The following is a 20,150-nucleotide window of genomic DNA, read 5'->3' as shown; positions in this document are numbered from 1 at the left end:
AGGTGCTGCTGTCACTGGTGGGCAGGGAAGGGTGGAAGGCGCTCGCTGCGCCCACCAGCCTGATGGGGGCTCTGGATCCTCGGCACAGCTCTTCCTGCCATGCTGGCTGCTCCCTCGCCCGGGGTCAGTGTTCTCTGTCTGTCACCCAGGGCTGTGGCTGCCTGTTCCTCCCGGTGGGGATCACCCCTGCTGTGGGCACAGGCGTGGGCTCTGCTGGCTGGCAGGCAGGGCTTCATCAAGACCCTAATTAGCTTGCTTTGTGTTGAGAGAAAGGAGCACTAAACTGATATTCTGGCTCTTACTTCCTGAAGCCCTGAACATAGGAAACAAAGGAAAAGATGGACCTTGAGATTTTAAACACTCACTGTATGTATGTGCTGCATATTTAAGGATACAATAATAAAAAAAGAAAATCATAGGTTTCCAGCTACATTTGAGGCCATGCAAAATCAAAAGGGAAATCAAAAAGCAAAATACTTTTCTTTCTATTGTTAGCTCCCCATTTCCAAGGTTCATTGTGTTGTTCCAGTGTCTTCCAAGCACAGGCAGCCTGACTGCTGATGGTAGTGGCTAGTAGACAAAATTCTGGAAATCTGGCCAGTGTTTGCAGTGTCACAATTTAAACTGTATGGCACTATATGAGTAGTATCATCCTTTTCCCTCAAATGTGATATATCTCACCCTGAAATGATTGATGAGTTCAGCTTGACACTCTTCAGGCAGCAAGTAGATTGGATTTGGGTCACCTCAGAAAGGGTTCAACGCTTCCTTCACAAAGGAGGCCGTGAAGGAGGCCATAGATGCTGTTTGCATTGATGGATGCCTTTGGCATTCTCTTGGGGGAAGAACTTTTGTTTTCCAACAACTATTTTGTACTTTATACTAAGTGGAAGACTTTAAAAGGTTCACAAACCCTTTTCCAGCATTCCCAGGTATTGTGTTGCCTGGTGGCTGGGATACACCAAAGGGAGCTGTTTGTTTTCATGCCCAGAGGCAGACAATGTGGCTGAATCTGGAGCTGCCGTGTCTGGGTGGATTTTCTGATAATTCTGCTGCCATGAAAAAAGGATGCTGTCAGCCAGCTCAGCTTGTCATATCTTTTCCTGTTTGTTTTTTAAAAATGCTTCAAAATGGAAATCCATTGTTTCCGACAAGTGTGGGGTTTGTTTTTTAAAACCACAAAACATAATCTGATATATTAAACAAGAAGTATGAAGGTGGGTTTTTTTCCAAGAAAACTAAAAATATATGTCTTTTTTGGGTTCACCTATTTTAGGTCCAGTCACACTATGATGAATATCAAGTCTTGACTACCGTTCTAAACTGCTGGAGGCTAGGCTTCTGTCATAAGCTACCACAGCTTTAGAGCTACTTTGTATCAGTACTTTGACACAAAGGACCTGCAGGACAGGTTCTACTGTCCTGTCTTAGGGTCTTACACAGTAGGTCTGATTTTGCTCACATAAAATGCCAGAGCCACTCAAGCAGAAGACACTAGCCGGAGTAAAGAAACTTTTCCAAATGCAGAAAAAAAAGTAATTTCTTTTTACGATTTTTTTTTAATATAATTATAATTGAAAGTTTGCAAAATTCAGATATTAGTCTCAGTTACAAACTTTCTATTTCTATACTGTAAATGGAGTATTTCAAATACAACAGACTAATGTAAGTGCACAGTTCTGCATATAGAGGAAAAGGATGCTATGACTGCTGTGCTAGCATTTGCTTGTGGGTTGGCATCTGAACAGACAGCACTGCAGAACTGAGGTCTTAGAGGGCATAAATTCAGATCAGAAGAAATTAACATTTAGTCAGGATGACTTAACAGTGAAATCAGATACTTTCCACAGAACATTGTTTGTTGGGTTCATTTTGGTTTGGCTTTGTTTTGTTTTGTTTTGTTTGTTTGTTTGTTTGTTTGGGGTTTTTTTATGCTGCTTCCTTGAAAAATTATGCTGTTGTTTTGCCCACTTCCCTGAAAGAAGGACCAAGTGCCATTACCCTTTGGAAACAAGTATGCTTTGTATAAACATTCCAAGACAGCATAAACACTGTATAAGCATAAAAGCAAAACAAATCTTCTTCTTTTCCAAGGCTTTAATGAATACAATTCCTATATGCACTGGCAAATTAAGAATATAAAGAAGCTTAATGAAAAGGATGAAATCACAACTGTTTTTTACAGGCTGGCATGAGTCATACTGGGCCCTGGTGCATTGGGAGAATGTGAGATAATCTTTCACCACCCCTTTTCTTGTTTTGCCTTTTAAAAATGTTCATTTTGAAGCTTCTTATTGTGCCACAAACCCATTTTAATACAGACCAATATTTTACATTTACTTCACATAGCAGTAACTCTTTTGTTTGCATTTTATTACAAAGCACTTCAGGGATTATAGCTGTGTAGCATCACTGTTGTTTTATTCCTCTGCCATGAAGGAGACAAAACTAATGCACATGAAATATGTTCGGTAATGAAGAGAAGAAAGGAAGATTGATCAAAGGTACAGAAAAATCTCTTGCATAAAATGCCAGAGAATAATTAACATAACTCACCATCTTCTACCAAAGAATAGGGCATGAAATTTTGATTTGATTTGAAAAGCACGGGTGAAATGATGCTGCTAGGATTTTAATTTGTGGCTTAAAGGAACAAAGTATTCACTTAGGCAAAAATTTTTACGTCAAGCCATCCATCAGGCTAAATAAATTGTCTTTTAAAGGTAAGATTATTATATATACCTATATCTATATATAGCAATTTTTAAAAGACTGATTGAAATGGTATGGCAAGAAATCTGGACTTACAGGAAAAAGGAGAATTTGAGCCTTCAAGATTATGCAGATGATGGGTATTGTTCTGCAGGTCTAAAAGAGTTGCTTCACTTAAGCATTTATTGCTAACACATCATAACTTCTTTTGTGTAATGAGCCAAGACTGTTTTGCAACTCCATACCACAGAAGAAAATGACAGCTAGAAACACAGAATATTATTTTAACATTCACAGAATAATCAACTAATACAGTACAACTCAATTAAAGAACTATGTCAGGTAAATGCCCCAGAATCTTTCGTCTCCAACAAAATCAGTGGCAGTTTTTTTATTGGCTTCTAGGGTCAGTTTTTTAGGTTTATGGGGCTTTTTTGCTACAAAAACCGATTTAGACAAAGGCGCAACAGATACCAAGATAAAATTCAAGGCCCTAAAGAATGGAAGAGGTCATTTCAGTGGCACTAGAAAGCAGTTGGACTTCAGTTTATTATGCTTCATGACTAACAACAGCAGCACTGTAAAGTGAACTTTTGCAATCCCCTCTTTAGCATATACGCCTGAGACAGTGAAATAACATCACTGGGAAGGCTAAGTAGTAGTAGCTTGCTTGGAAAATGGAGCACTACATTTCTGTAGTTACGTGGCACAGTAGTGATAGAGTGAGATCAGACCCTCCTGAAGTGCTCCAAACAACAAAACCTCAGTCTCAGCAAACCGTATGCTTGCCATGGAGCTTTTGTCCTTGTTTTCAGACTACAGTATCCCTTCTCAGCAATAGCATATAGCTCATGTTCCAACAGAGCAAAAATAAAATGGAGCTGGTATTGTAAAAATTAATCCACTAGGGAATGATAATCTTTTGGCTACTGATATTTTGCAACTTGCCAGGTTAGCCCAGTCCTTGTTTCTGATAAAATCCATTCTTATGGCATTTCCTGGTACCATACATCAACTTTTAAAGAATGACACATTTGTGTTGCACCCATAATTGTCAGCACATTTCATACTTTGTGAAAATGTAGTAACTGAACTATACAATAAACAACCTTGGAGATGCTGAAACAAAAGCCTACCTTATGTATTTCATCTCCTTAGTTAATTTCTGAAGCAATCTTAGGTTCTCCCCCTCTTTGCCTAATAGACACACCTACAGAAACACACAGAGCCTCACCACTGCTGTGGATTAGCTTGTTTACAGGGGTATAGCTATTAAATCGGGTGATTTTCTCTTTAGATATTTACAGGCTTTTAGTGATGATTAATAAAAATATGCAAATTATGGACAAATTTATATGGCTGTAAAGAAAAAATATTTCTTAGGCATGAGATAGAGAACAGAAAATAATACATTTGTGCATTGGAAAGTACTTCACGGAAAGTTTTCCATAGAATTTGCAGGTATTAAGTGCATTAGTGCTGTACAGTACCTACACTTTGCTAAGTAATATTATCCCTAGAACATTTCATAGAATCAGAGACTGAAATTCAGAGCCTGTGATATGAACAAAGATAAAAGGCAAGTGTTTGGCAAAAGCTAACTGGTAATTCAGTATTCTTAATGTCTGGTATCCTTCTTAGTTGATCCTTTGCAAAATATTTAACTGATCATCCCTTGCAATACCCTGACATTACCCATTATATTTGTGGACATGTTCTTTCTTCAGGAACTCTTACAATGGGGTTAGAAGTATTCATCTCCACATTAAAGGATAGGTTTTCTTCTCAAATTTATTTTTTACTGGTTAGGTCACGTATAGTCAACATTCTTGTGGAGGAAGAGGATGCATTTTTATTTTAAAACATTTATTAGTTCTTTTTTGGAATCACTTTCAAATTTCATAGCCCTTTCTTTTGTCTCCAAGTTAGAAACCTGACCTGAAGGCTCTGTTCTAGTGCTGGGTCATCACACGAACACATGGAGATCATCTGATTGTTAGAGACAGAACCTGACTGATGTGTGTGGTGAGAAAAAAGCCCAGGTGAAACCAACACACTGGCTTTAGCATCAGGGCAAGGTTGACACAGCAGATCAAGGAGGATATTAGTTCTTTGGACACCTCGTGAGTAAGAAAAATGTTACCTCTCTAGAAGAGACTGGCATGGGGACAGAGGCCGGCCATTCTCCCCATTGAAAACTAGTGACAGCTCTCAGAAGTGAAGTTGGTTAATGCACACCTGACTCCAACAGCTGCAGCTGCTCTTCCTGGCATCCTGAGACACTGGAGTGGAAGGCAATACAGGAAGACTATTGGGAGTCACCACTAATGCAGTATCTAGCAGTTACTTCTTCTAGCCAGATACTAATTCAGTATCTAGCATGTTCTTCTCCAAAATCAGGTTCAGGGGTTCTCACTGTATGTGCTCAGTTTTTTAGAAGTTTGCAACTGTATTCTTGCAAGCAGAGTCTATGGGGACCTGCACTGGCCCTGCCTGTCTTCTAACACATCACAGGAACCACATCCTCCATTCCTGTCTTCAGTAAGGAGATGGGGTAGAGATTGGGAAGGCTGCCTTTTAACTTTAAAATACCTCACCATCCTTTAAAATAACTCTCAGCTTATGGTTTGCTGCAAGTATTTGAAGGTGAATTGCATTGCCAGGCTAAAAATGAACCATTTCTATGCTTCAGTACAATGCAAACATTTTCTTCTCTTTGGCACTACTGCACAAGATGTGCTGTGTTTTTACTAGTAACTGAGAACTTGTAGAAGCAACTATCAGGTGCACACAGGAAATGGTGGAAATATGGTCACTTTTGATTCTATCCAGTGGCTAAAAGAGAAGGTATTTCTTTAAATGAACCACGTGCAGTTTTGTACTGGCTTGCATCAAACTGCAGTATGTCACATCTGATATTTACAGTAGTTTATGTACTGAAAAAGGATGAGGTGAATTCAGGGTCAGGAGGATACTGTAAATGCTTTTCCTGCTGTTCTCTGTAATGCTGCATGCATGTGTGGGGAATAGTCCAATTTCTTTTTGCACTTGTGAATACTCACACTGGGCCCTACCTAAATCAGTGCTGAGCACCTGCAGACATTCACAGGTGCCAAACTTCTTCCCCCAATCCATTTTTGCTCCATATTAGTTAGATGACATGAAACCTTATAACCAAACCTTCCTTCCAGCCCCAGCTCTTACAGCAGTCCAGTCTGGACTTGAACTTTGCGGCTTATCACTGATTTTGATCATTAATTTCTTCCTTATTACAGAACAGCTCACAGAGGCTGGGAAGTTTGCAGATCTAGTAAGTCAGATACTTGGGGAGAATAAACACATGATATGACATTGCACCACCTGCACAGGAAAGGCAGCCTGATGGTTATAATTGACCATTATCCCAAAGGTGACTGTGGTCTGCTGCCTTTGACAGAAGACATGGCTACAGCCAAAGTCTGATCTCAGTTACACCCTCAGAAATCAAAAATAATTTCACTGTATTCTCTGATGTAAACAAGACCAAGTTTCAGGCTTCAGATTTTTTTTTGTTTGTTTCATTTTGCAAATATGATATTCCACCAAGTTTCTGATCCACAGAAATTCCAAATCTGTGGTAGAGTGTACACAATGAACCTCTCCCCATCAAGATCTGGCAATGTTTAAAGTATGTCTGCTGAAACTTACAGCAAGCTAACATAGACATGGTCAGATAGATAGATAATAAATTAAAATAGGAGGGAGGAAAGAAGAGATGTAACAGAAAGGGCTTGAAGAATATAGTGAGAAGATAAAATCAATACATGCTAGAATCCAAAAGGCTCACCTCCTTGCCTGCATTACTACTATACCTTTTTTTTCAATAGGCACCCAGGTTTTTAAACAGATGTAGGTCAGGCACAGAGAAATTTGAGCCTTGTGACACTACTTCAATGAGCATGACTTGGATTTCCCCACCTTAGGAAGAGTAACCAATGGACTTTGTGATCCTGTGATATATTTCAAAACTTGGGAAGCCAAATCTCTCTTAGAGATGTTCATCTGATCCCTTGCGGCTGCTTGCTGTGCACTGCCCTGTGTGTGGAATCGGTGCCAGGTCTGCGACAGGCTGTGGAGACCTGTAAGGGCTGCCAGGGAGACCTGCGTACAATGGAAATTGTCATTGTCACTGTGTGCATCACTTGGGACTGGGGGGAGCCAAGTGGCAACTCAGTGGTGGCAGTTCTGGCCATGGGAAGCTGCCACTAAGCCAGCAAGCTCCTCTGTGCAGCCTGTGGGTGGTACACAGCAGGGAGGAGTGATGTGGGAAAGCGCTGGAAGCTGCTGACAGTTCCCACGCTCCACCCAGCACCACCCAAGCATGCTTCTTCTCCCACCAACCTTCCATGTCCTCTTTCCCCAGGTTGGAACACATGTTAGTCAAGCTGCATCCGCACCGATGTGGGGCTCCCGCCTGGCAGTTGAGGGACCATATAACGTTGGATAGCCGGGGAAAGGGAGATGCCCAACTCTTCTTGGGTGGCCTTGCCCCTGAGTTGTTTTCAACAAACACAGATGGTGGTGGTGGGCCAGAGTCATGGTGGTTTTCTTCCGCATGGGGCCGCATCTGAAGGCCGGGACCCAAGGCCAGGGAGTCACAGACCACAAGTAGCACCATGACACAATGCTGGCAGGAGACTTCAGCTTGTCAAAATGTGGTCTCTTCCCATGAGGGGCTGTCAGACAGTCTGGCTTAGAAAAAAGATGTTCTTCATCTCTCTTACTGACAGGGCCTCAGCTCTTGTCACAGTCAGCAGAAGCAACCTGCTCAGGTTCCTGATGCTGCCTCTGGGAAGACCTCTTAATTCTAAACCCATGAGCCTTCTTTTGGCATAGCCTGGCTGGAAGGCCGGCAGTGACCTCCTCTGGACCCTGTGTGTGACTAGGACTGGGCCTGGACCTGAGACAGCATGTTTTTCTTGTTTTCTTTTTTCCTTTTTTTTTTAAAAAAAAAAAGTAAAGAGCAAAATAAGAAAGAAGAATATTTCCCATAATTAGAGGCAAAAGAGCAAATAGTATACCAGAAAGCTAAGGGCCAAATGTTAAGAAAATTGCTGTGCAATGTGTCAGTTGTAGGTATTTCTACCATGCTCTGAATTGTTCTCATATAGTATAAGGACAGCTTCTGGCTTCCCTGGCCCATGGTGGGTTGGGAGATTATTGAAGGGTTCCTTCTTGAGATGTAGGGGTATCTGGGCATCAGGAGGAAAGCATGGAGTGAACTGTTCTCTCATTTATACATTGTTTGTCTTCAGTGAAGGCATCTTTTACTCCAGATGCGTGACACGAGTGTCAGTAGCAGGTATGATATAACTAAGGAGTAAAGGACCTGTCACTGAGCAGGTTACTCAACACATTTCTTAAGCAACTGTACCACTGTAAGCAAAAGCAACCAGTTCTATTTTCAGTCCCATTTGGGACTGCTTTTGCAAAGACCTGTTTCTCCTCAGCATTACAGAAAATGCCAAAGATTTTACATAGGCAGATTGGTCTATCTGCATCTGACTTATTCTAGAACTGGTCTTGAAATGTTAAATATGAATTTTAATTTCTGGACTGCCTGCTATAGTTCAGAAGATCAGGCTTCTGGCAAACCTCAAATTCCTGGCAAACAGCTTAGCTGGGGTCCATTTCTTGGAGGTCAGAGTGAGCAGAGTAAAACAGGACTGATTTGTAACGCTGTACTCCAGCAATCAGTTCCCCAACTTTAAAATGGCGTTAATGAGCCTCACCTGGCAAAGGCTGTAAGCCTTAACTAATAGCTGGTTTTAAAGTACTTGGAGAGCTCTGGATGGAAGGTGCAATGGGAGTGCAAAGTATTACAGTTATTAGAACGTGTCAGATCTCTTACCAGTCCTTGTAGAGTTCTCAGAGACTCTCCAGCACTTTTGGTTCTTAATTTCACCCCAGGGGACTCTCCAGTTACTTCAGTATCCAGAAGCCCGGAAGAAAACCTGATGTCCGCTAGGCTCACTTTCTCAATGTATTTCTCTAGGCATATACAGATATTCAGGTCACTTTACAAAAGCATTTTTTAGCTAGAAACACTTTCTCTAAATATATCCTTTGTATGATATACGTGCCGTTTCCCACTACCTTTTAAAGATTCTGTTTAGAAGTAAAACCTTCTACTCCAATCTCAAGTATTTTCACTCTACTCTGAGGAGTATACATTCATGTACAAAAGTAACTGACAATCAGTTAGCTATCAGGAGACTTGACCTTGAAGTCATACTGAGCTTTTGAAGGGAGCTAATTAATTGCAGATAGAGCAAACCTTTTGAAACCTTAACCAGATGAGAATATTTACTTCATATGACTCATATACAAAACCCCTTTAGAACTGCACTTCAGGAGAGCTCTCTGGTCAGAGCTTGCTCTGTCAGCTTACAGAAATAAAGAAAATATCTGAGCTGTGTAATCTGCTCTCAGCAACTGCAAGACATTCTTTTCGGCCTGAGATGAATGTAATAGTACTTGGTAGATCCCTAAGACACAGGAAGGATCCAGAGATATAAAGAATGCCAGACTCTCACGCATGGAATTTGCATTATTTTAGTGAGTAAAATCACCTTCAGTCTTGAGGGTTGTTTTCTGTGCAAGTTAGAACTATAAATGACTAAATCATAATAATGCTATTGGACTGCATGAGTTTAATGATTTCCAATTACGAGAAGTGCTTATATTGCCACCTGCTGGGCTTTGTCGATTCACGAGCAAAAAAGGCAGATCAGCAAGGTCTTCAACAAATGTGCGTTGTTTTTCGAATGCCTCTTGCAGATACAAAGTGGTCAATCATTTAAAGTTGAATGAACAGAATCACAGAAACTAAACCCGAAACCATCAGTGTTAATGGCTCCAACAGACTACTTCTCTTTTATACTTGGGCTAATCCCCAAGCATCAAGTCCTCTTCACAAAATATATTAAATTTTCAATTTGTTTTACGTTAAAATGTAAGTAAATAAATTTTTAAGGTCCATGTTTAGCAACTCTTGCCCCATGTGAAAGTATCTGTTTACAAGAAGGGACACAATGTATTTAACATACTGAATAGTAAGGTGTTCTTGCTACAGTGCAGTATCTAATACTGAAAAGATAAGGTAACAAGTACTAGAATATTTTCTCTAGGATAATTGACACCTCCTCTGTGCTGAATATTTCAGTCACTTCTGTGGTTGTACAAATATTGCAGAGTGCTGTGTGTGCTACACTAAAATTCTATCGGTTTCAACATAGGTGACACTATTGTGGGGTTTACTACAGATCATCTGAGCAGGAAGAAGTCAAACGAAGAAGGAGTAGTTGCAGATATGAAGGGTGGGGGCAGCCTTGGCTGTGGTGACCATGAGATGGTGGAGTTCAGGATCCTGCATGGAGGAGGCAGGGCAATAAGCAGCATTGCAACCCTGGGCTTCAGGGGAGATAATTTTAGTCTCTTCAAGGACCTACTTGGAGGAATCCCATGGGTTAGGGCTCTGGAAGGCAGGGGGTCCAAGAGAGCTGACTAAAATTCCAGCGTCACTTCCTCCAAGCTCAAGATCGGTGCATGCTTATGAGTAAGAAATCAAGCAAAAGTGGCAGGAGGCCTGCATGGATGAGCAAGGAGCTTCTGGCAAAGCTCAAACAGAAGAAGGAACTTTGCCAGATGTGGAAAGAGGGACAGGCGACTTGGGAGGAATACAGGAACGTTGTCAGAGTATGCAGGGATGTGACAACGAAGGCTAAGGTCCACATGGAATTAAATGTGGCAAGGGATGTCAAGGAAAACAGGAAGAGCTTCTTCAAGTACATCAGCAGGAAAAGGATGACAAGGGAAAATGTGGGCCTGCTGCTGAATGAGGTGGGTGCCCCAGTGATGAAGGACACAGAGAAGGTGGGGTTACTGAATGGCCTCTTTGCTTCAGTGTTTACAGCCAAGGCCAGCCCTGAGGTTTCCCAGACCCTAGAGGCAAGAAAGGAAGTCTAGAGAAAGGTGGACTTTCTCTTGGTCAAGAAGGATCATGTTAGAGATCACTTAAGCAAACTTGACACCCACATGGGCCCTGCTGGGATGCACCCCTGAATGCTGAGGGAGCTGGCAGGTGTTATTGCTGAGCCACCATCCGTCACCTTTGAAAGGTCATGGAGGACAGGAGAAGTGCCTGAGGACTGGAGGAAAGCCAGTGCAACTCCAGCCTTCAAAAAGGGCAGGAAGGAGGACCCAGGAAACTGCGATCTGGTCTGCCTCACCTTCATCCCTGGAAAGGTGATGGAACAGCTCATCCTGGGGGTCATATCAAAGCATGGGGACGAAAAGAGGGTTATCAGGAGTAGTCAACATGGACTCATCAAGGGGAAATCATGCCTGACCAACCTGATAGCCTTCTGTGATGGAATGGCTGGCTGGGTAGATGAGGGGAGAGCGGTGGATGCTGTCTGCCTTGACCTCAGCAAGGCTTTGACAGTGTCTCCCTCAGTACACCCTCACAGGTAAGCTCCGGCAGTGTGGGTTGGGTGAGTGGACAGGGCGGCGGATTGAGAACTGGCTGAATGACAGAGCTCAGGGGGCTGTGACCAGCAGCACAGAGCCTGGCTGGGGGCCTGTAGCTCGTGGTGTTCCCCAGGGGTCAGTGCTGGGTCCAGCCCTGTTCAACTCATTCACCAGTGACCTGGATGAGGGGACAGAGCGCACCCTCAGCAAGCTGCTGATGATACAGAACCCGGAGGAGTGGCTGATGCACCAGAGGCTGCGCTGCCATTCAGCGAGACCTGGACAGGCTGGAGAGCTGGGTGGAGAGGGACCTCATGGAGTTCAGCAAAGGCAAGTGCAGGGTCCTGCCCCTGGGGAGGGACAGCCCCAGGCACCAGCACAGGCTGGGGGTGACCTGCTGGAAGGCAGCTCTGTGGAGAAGGACCTGGGAGTGCTGGTGGGCAGCAAGGTGCCCATGGGCCAGCAGTGTGCCCTGGTGGCCAAGAAGGCCAATGCGCTGGTGAGGCCCCATCTGGAGTGCTGTGCCCAGTTCTGGGCTCCCCAGTTCAAGGGAGGCAGGGAACTGCTGGAGAGGGCCTAGCGGAGGGCTGCAAAGATGATGAGGGGATTGGAGCATCTCCCTTGCGAGGAAAGGCTGAGAGAGCTGGGCCTGTTTCTCCTGCAGAAGACTGAGAGAGGACCTTATCAATATCTACAAATATTTTAAGGGTGAATGTCAAGAGGATATGGGTCCAGTCTCTTTTCAGTGGTGCCCAGTGACAGAACAAGGGGCAACAGGCACAAATTGCAGCACAGGAAGTTCCACCTGAACATGAGGAAGAATATTTTTACTGGGTGACAGACCACTGGAACAAGCTGCCCAGAGAGGCTGTGGAGTCCCCTTCTCTGGAGATATTCAAAAGCTGCCTGGTCGTGGTCCTGTGCAACCTGATCCAGGTGCACTTGCTCTAGCAGGGGGTTGGGCTAGTTGACCTCCAGAGGTCCCTTCCCACCCTGACCATTCTGTGTCAATGCAGTTATTGTGTAGTATTGTTTTATGCAGTGCAGCTCATGTACAAGATGATGCAGAAAACTTGGTGTAGGTATAAGTGATGGCCAAAATTGGTTACAAATTTGCAGCAAAGTGCTTGCAGAACATATTTACTTTCTTTAAATTTAGAAAAATCATGAGAGTGAGGACTAGTAGAAAACCACTGCATACGGGACTTTGCCATTAAAGTGTCATATGTTCTGTAATAATAGTATTATTTCTTACACAAAAAATAGCATTTAGGAAACAAATTAAATCTAAGGAGGCAATATATTTGGGGGATTTTTGAATCTGAGAATTCTTTGGATGAAACTAAAAATAATGTGGGAAAAGATATCTTTGAAACTCAAAACCAAACTTGTAGAAATGGTCCAGTTCTCCTTTTTATCCTAAACTGATTTTGCTCCCTTCACCATTATGCCATTGAATAGGGACAAACAAACAACTGCCTAAAACTGGCAAAAAATCCAACCCTAAAGATAGATGTTCTACTTTCATTTGTGTAACTGCTTTGTTTTTCCTTGCTTCCCCTCAGGTCAGACAATTTATAAATGTTTAACTATGTTTTTTCTGGTTAAACATATAGTTGAAAGAAATGTTTCACATATATGTTTGCCATTCTTCAGAGAGTTCTAGCTTGCTATTGCTCCTAGACTTAAGGTGATGTATACTGAGAAATGCAATATGAGTGGAAATACCTGGGATATTTTTAAGGGAGCTCAGGCAGGCGCAGCTCAGAACTTGACCTTAACAGCAAGGAATATCACACGTGCTGCAAAATCTGCCTACAAACAAAACATATTAGCCTATTTGGAACATCATGATTAGACCATTTTCAAGGTCAGATCTTGCTAAGCTGAAATTAGCTAAGATGGACATTTGAATGCAATGCTGCAGACTGTAGCATAGCCATGTTGGTCAGCTTCAGTTACAGCTCTTCCTCTCAGAAATTCCCAAATGTCCCCACTGGCCCAAGTGGAACTGATCAGAAACATCTGCATAACCACAATGTGGAAAAGCAGTAGGTATGTACTGGAACTCTGTTCTCACCAAGTGACATCCTTTTCCTGCTCCACTCTCTTCATGACAAACATCTTGCCTGCATTGAAAAGCACCACTCCCAATACCAGCTAAGATGGGTTTTCATGATAGTTTTCATTAATGAGGGGAGTGAAGCTTTGACATACCTTCATGCTGATTTTGTTGATAAAAAAGATCTCTAAATGGTTCTGCAAGGGCTGGTTCATTTTACTGGTATAGTGCTGCAGCTTTTGGATGCCAAGTTATAGCTATTTCAAGTAGTTGTTTTAAACTCTTTAGTGGTATTGGTGTAATTTTACTGTGCATAATTTTGCATGCAATTTTATTTAAATGAATGAAAATGCATGATTAAAAGTAAATTTGAAAATAAGAAGATGTACCCCATAAGTGAGTCAACCAAGTCACCAGCAAAACAACCATCTGTGAAGAGGTGTTGTAATTTTGGGAATGAAAACAATGGCCAGACTCAAATGTGTATGATACAGACAGATGGAGGCTGTAATCTGAACTAAGGAAACTCCCAAGAAGCAGAGAAAACAGAATAAGGGCTGTGTTGTGTTAAACTTTGGCTTCAGGTAACTATGAGTTGATCTTTCCCTGTACCTCAGGCTGGATTACTGGAACTGTGTTATAAAGAAGTGCTAGCGATAAGGATGAAAGTTCCTGTCCTTCAGCTTTTTGGAGTGCTGTGAAAGCCCTAGGCTTGCCTGGAATGTGCTGATGGTTAGTGTGCACCCCAGACATGGAAGTTAGCACTAGCATTCCTGATCTGGAGTCACTGACCTCAGGACATACGCTACTACCTCCCCTTCTTTGCACACAGAGAATAGCAGAGCGTCAAGATTTGAGAGGGTCACAGTCAGGAAGAAATCAGACTATAACTCATAAGACTCCAGAAACCTTTTCTTAGTTCCAGTAAAAAATCTCAAGACATCCATAACCTATATATCCTTGCTGTAAACTCTACTGGATAGGAGCTCCCTTCATTCTTCACTCTTAAAAATACTGACATTATACTTGTCACTTACTTATCATCAAGCCCACAGACCATCTTCAGCTCCTTCCTAAAACGCGACAAATCTTTCCAGAAACCAACAGCTCACTCTTATTAGACAGCTTACACTTCTCTACTTAAACACAGCTGGATCTCTTGAGGTATATAAGCACCTGTCTCCTTTGACCACAGACTCACAGGTAAAGGACAAAGGCCTCTTACCTCCCCTGAAAATGAATTGCCTGCCCAGACCACCTCATACCACAGTCGCATTTTTACCAGCTGGGCTGGGGCTAGTCTCTCTGGCATTCAGGTTAGCTTCACAGACCATAATGTATGGAAAACACTAGAGGACCTGCAGATACTTTCCACTGACTGTCTCAGAAGAGCCAAGTTAAGCAGGTCTGGCTGTCCACCCTTGTCTTTTCAGAAGTGTAACTTTGCTAAATCAGATGTTCCAGAAATTGTACCTAACTAGTATCTAGTCAGCTATGTTACTGAAACAAGTTTCTAAAACATGCCCAGGATCCTGTGCATGTCAAGGTTAACTGTGTAGAACTGGAATTCTGTGGCTGTAAGTGTTCATTTCTACCCTTGAACTTGGTTTGTTTTTCAAAAATTCAGAGCTGAAATATGGGCATGCATGACAGATCAAACAGCCTCTCTGTCTTCTCTTCAATAAGCTGAACAGACTGAACTTTTATTCTCACAGCCATGACTGTGTTTTTCAAGCTCTTTGTTCTTTTTAAATCTTATCTTCCCAGTGATATAATGTAAATATTACATACTAATGTATTAAAACCCCTCCATGCGATTCTACTGTATTATTTGAGTTCATCCAGTTTACCACTTTGTAACATGGAGTGTGCAGTTTGATCCATGTTTCTGACTCCTGGTTCTTCCACGCTGCACATATTTTGCAACCTCATGGCAATATACTGACAAACAACTTCTCCAAGAGGAACTGGGAGAAAATACCTCTGTCCAAATGCATGAAATAAGGCTAAATGGGGGAGGAGGGGATGCAGGGAGGAAGCCAACTACAGGAAAGACTATAGTGGCTTTTTTACCCACTTTTTTGTACCCACTTGAGTTTGGGCTGCATGGAGCCAGTGGCATTCTCTTTTATAACTACCCATTGCCCAATGGACTGCATCACTACTAAGGCCTTGGCACCACAGTCTGTGCTCCAATCCTGCTCCTGAAATATCCTGCCTGACTCCTAGATGCTAACAAACCTACCCTTGTGCAAAGAGGGAGTAGCCTGGAAAAGGACATCTTGGGAATCTGCTTTTATCACAAGCTGCATCTGGCAGTGCCCTTTTTTTACATCTTTCCAGCCTTTAAACCTGATATAAATAGACAGTAGTAAGTATAACTTTTTTTGAATTGGATGGGTTACAAAAATAATGTGTGAAAGTAACCTGAAAGAGCCAGTTTCCTAACCATTTAAATTTACAAGTCCCACGAGCCAACCTAGGTAAATCTCTCTCCCCTTGAGATGCCAGAGAAAGTAAGTAATAGAAAGCACTTACTTGTTTTGAAATTAGTCTCCTCTTTCTGACCAGACTGGTAGTTTATGTTCCATTTGAGACTGTATCTCAAGATTTTGTGTCCAGAGATCTCTCTCATGGCTGCTTTGAAGACCTTCTTATCCCAACCTGATTTTGCAGTCTGATTCAGCTTCCACATCCAGGTACAAATCCTACCCAGGTTAACTGCTTTTGCCTTCAGAAGCAGTTTTCTCTTGTTATTTCCATGTTTGATGGGGTGTACGTTCTTGGAGAGATGGAGCTACTAAAGATGCAAAGACTTTTTAAAGAAATGCAACTTTCAGATTCTACTTTTTAATTGCTGCCCTTGAAGTCTTAACTACCTAATTCAGAGATACCATTGGCTGCTTGTAGTATATTTCTTAGACTTTTGCAAACTGGGTTTTGTCCTGAAAATTATATGTCAGTTATTATATTTCATTATAACCTGGAATAGTCTTCTAGTCCAGTGTTCCACAGGCTATACTGTAACACAAGGCTGGCCTGAATTTATTCATATTAGACCTATGCATAATTTTTTTCTAAAAAAATAATGAGCAATTCATAAAAATCCTGCCATAGACAATCCACTGCAAATCTCAGTAAACTGCCACTGTGCGAAAGTTCCAGGTTTCTATTTCTGCGTTTGTTTGGCATTGAATTCTTACCCTGGAGACTGTTAAATCTTTTCTTCTGGAAATAAGGCTCTGTAATCTGGATATGTACAGGCCATTAGTGAGGCATTTCTTAATCTTTTTTTTTTTTTTTTTTTTTAACTGAAATAGTCTATGTTCCTGAAGTCTCACTTGTCAGGTAGATTTTTCCAGTTCTATAATAATGGCTTTCTTCTCAAGCATATGTATATTGTAACAATTTTTTTTGACCTGAAAATATCAGAAGTTTTCTAAGAAATATAGATTCAGGATGAGTCCCTAACCTTTGTGTGCCCTAGAGTCAATAATACTTTGTGTATGTCCATTATTATGTTGATTAAGGACCAAGCAAGTAACACCATGCAAGAATGTAGAGTCCCCCAGGCAACTTCTTTGAGGGTTTTCCAGCCTTGTAGGTTTTGTTTCCTAGTGGACCTCATGCCCATGTTGAATTCTGCTTTTGCATGATCCTACTGTCCTGCTGAGTATGGCATCTCTACAGATAGAACAAACTCATTTAAACCCACTTTGGCTTACATGGTTCAGAAATACAGAATTCAGGAAATCTGTCCCACTGATGGTGAAGCTAAACAAACTACCTGGGCAGACAGGAGCCCTGAAGAAAATACTGATTCAGACAAAAGTCTCTCTAGAAATCCTTCTGCATGGACAGGCTCCCAGAAATGGGTAATAAAACCAAACTTAATTCTCAGTTATGAAATTCAGTTGTTAAATATACATAGCCCAAGCAAGCTTGTGTGCCATCATAAAAACTCCCAGGAACTTATTTGATCAAGGCATATACATGTCAACATCTGATTGATTCCTTAGCTTTTCTGGCTCCATCCTGTACCCATATGCTACTGTGGGACCTGGCTTCAGTGGGAACAGAATCAAATTTTGTGTTTACAGATCCTGAGCTAAAGCTTAAGCATAAAAATTGTCAGTGGTCAAAAAGCAGTGCCGAAAACACAATGCCTATATAGTGCTATATATTTTCCAAGTCTATGCCATGCAGAGAGAATTCACAGATCTGTGTAGGTTCTAACCATCTAACTAGGTAGAAACTGACATTGCATTTACATATTTTTTGTTCCTCAAGCTGTGGTCTCTTAGTGCTGGTAGTCTTTAAGAAAAAGTGTCCATTAAACTGTTTTGTTAAGGCCTGCTAGGCATTTTTTGCTACTGCTCTTGAAGTTGTGGGACCTTTTGAAGCTTGTATGGTAACTGAAGGACTGTGGCATTCTCAACTCACTAAACTAAACCACTTTACGTATAATATTTATCTACAGTTATGGATTCTTCTATTAATGTCCAGTTTTTGAAGTCTACAGTTAAACTCATCTAGCTTGACTGTGGTCTCCAGGATAGCTTTCTTAAAATGTCTGATTTTTTAAAGTAGAACTGGTAGGCTTAACTGGCTGAACTAAGACATCACTCAGACAGTTTATTTATGGTCTGAAAGTGGATGCTCATTTGTTTAATGTAACTGAACTTTGCTTGTTAATCCATGTTCTGACTTTCTGTGTATTTTGTCCAGGAATATTTTAGGTGCTATCAGCCTATTTGTGGCAAACTAGATAGAATGTCATTGTTTTTGAAGTACAGGAAAACATTTTTCAGCTCTTTAAATGTGTTGTGCCAGTAGGAAATATGGGACTGAGCTGGAAATCACCATGAGCCAGCAGTGGATGAGATAAGGTTAAATGACAAATCACTAAAGTACAGAAACAAAGGAATCAAATTAGCTCAATTTCTCATTTCCTTTTCCTCTTCTGCAAAAGAGTCAGAATGATAAATGCCAAGCAAAGACAAAAAATGCTCATAAGATTTCATTTAAACTCTGCTGAGAGCAAATCACGAAGCCACTATCAGTGTTTCTCCCAGTGAACAAATCTGCCCACAGAACTCACCATCATCACTGGCACAAGCTAACACCAGGGCTGGTGAGCTCAGCAGAAAAGCTTGTGACAGAGTAACCTGGAGATGTGAGTGACTGATATCCAGTCAGTGCTTGAAATGGGACAATATGCACTCTCATGTTGGTGCTTTTTATATTTCTGCATATTTTGAAAATCATTTTACCCACAACGTTATGGAGAGGAGGGGATGTTACAGCTGCTGAGATCCTTCTGAGGGCTGTTGCCTCCTGCTGAGCTCCTGCATGCTCTGGCCATACTATCAGCCTTCACAGCCCAGTGCTGACTGGCCTTTGTGAGGGACAAGGCTCACCATTGCACAGATCCCATGGTAAGTTCAGACTTAGCAGCAATCACCTATAAGCAGAGGCAGCTCTTCATTTGCCAGATCCTCATTTGACTCCCCCAAAGGCTGATGTGGAAACTGTACTTCAAGATTATGGTTTCAGGAGCTCCTGTATAGTGGTATTTCTGGGCAAGACACGACAGCACACTCAAAGTACGGTTAATAGCAGCACTTCTGTGGTTGTTTATAAACACTTCACTCAGCCCATCAGGCAGATTTTATTTTTGGGATAATAATCCAGAAAATAAAAAATAGACAAAAGTAGAGCTGACAATGAAACACAGAAAACCTGTTCTGGCTGAAATTTCTGACAGATCCAAAATCACTGGGACTCCGAGTCCTACTTGCAGAATGACACAGGGACTCTAACATCTGAATCCCACCAAAAGACAGGGCAAAATAATGTCAAGGACTGCACTGACTCTGCAAAAGCTTAGTTTCTTTAAAACATGTTTCTGCTCTTGAAGTGACTTTGTAATGAATCTTGATGACCCAGTGAGGCAGATGTAGTCAAAAAGTGCTTACCATGTCTGGCAAAAGGAAGAGGGGTCCAAGAAGAGGAAGAGGGGACACAAAGGTGGGATTGAATGACATCCATAACCCTCCAACTGACAAGTCATTTGTCAGTGGCCCAGCACTTGATGTGAATTACAACAGCCTCCAAGGTCTTGCAGTGTATGTTGCCTGCCAACAGCTCCTAGGAGCCAGCCTAGCAATCACAAACCAGTGCCCCTGTTCTTTCCTCAAGCCACATGCCTTCTCCTAGCCAAAAGGAGGAGGGATGGCACCAGCCCAGCTCCAGCAGCCACTCTTCTTACACTGTAGACTCTCAACAAGGAGAGATCTGAGGGGTTTACACAGCTTTGCACTGTAGAACGGAAACTGAACCTTTGACTTCTGGAGATACCTATCTTCAGACAATACAATTCTCATTCTGAAGATGAAAGGGCTCCTGAGGTGCCATTGATTGTTTTGGAAATTATTTTCACCAAAGAATGCTGGTATCCCTCCCAGTCTGAATTAACAGCCGCCAGGGCTGGAGCCAGGAGCATTCATGTAATAACAGAACAATGATACTACTTCTCATTTCACTTATGCTACAAATCACACAGCTTGATAGCCTGGAAAAGTTGCTGGTACCCCTATTTTATTTTAGTGTGTATGAAGACATCCACTTCATCTGATTTGCAAGTACAATAGTAAGTGTGAATGCTCTGAGAAAAGTCACATAGGTCACACAATACCTAACAGGCAGCTCTAGGCCTTAAGCCTGAAGGTGAAAACATATATGAGGTACAGTTTCTTTCATGACATCAGGAAGCCTGTGTTGCTGGTTAACCACTTGTATTGGATTTTGTCAGACCTTTTGAATAAATCTCACTGACTACTTAATAAAACACTACAGAGGAAGT

The sequence above is a fragment of the Falco biarmicus genome, chromosome Z (assembly GCF_023638135.1).
Source record: "Falco biarmicus isolate bFalBia1 chromosome Z, bFalBia1.pri, whole genome shotgun sequence".
NCBI lineage: Eukaryota > Metazoa > Chordata > Aves > Falconiformes > Falconidae > Falco > Falco biarmicus.
This window is presented reverse-complemented; position numbering follows the sequence as displayed.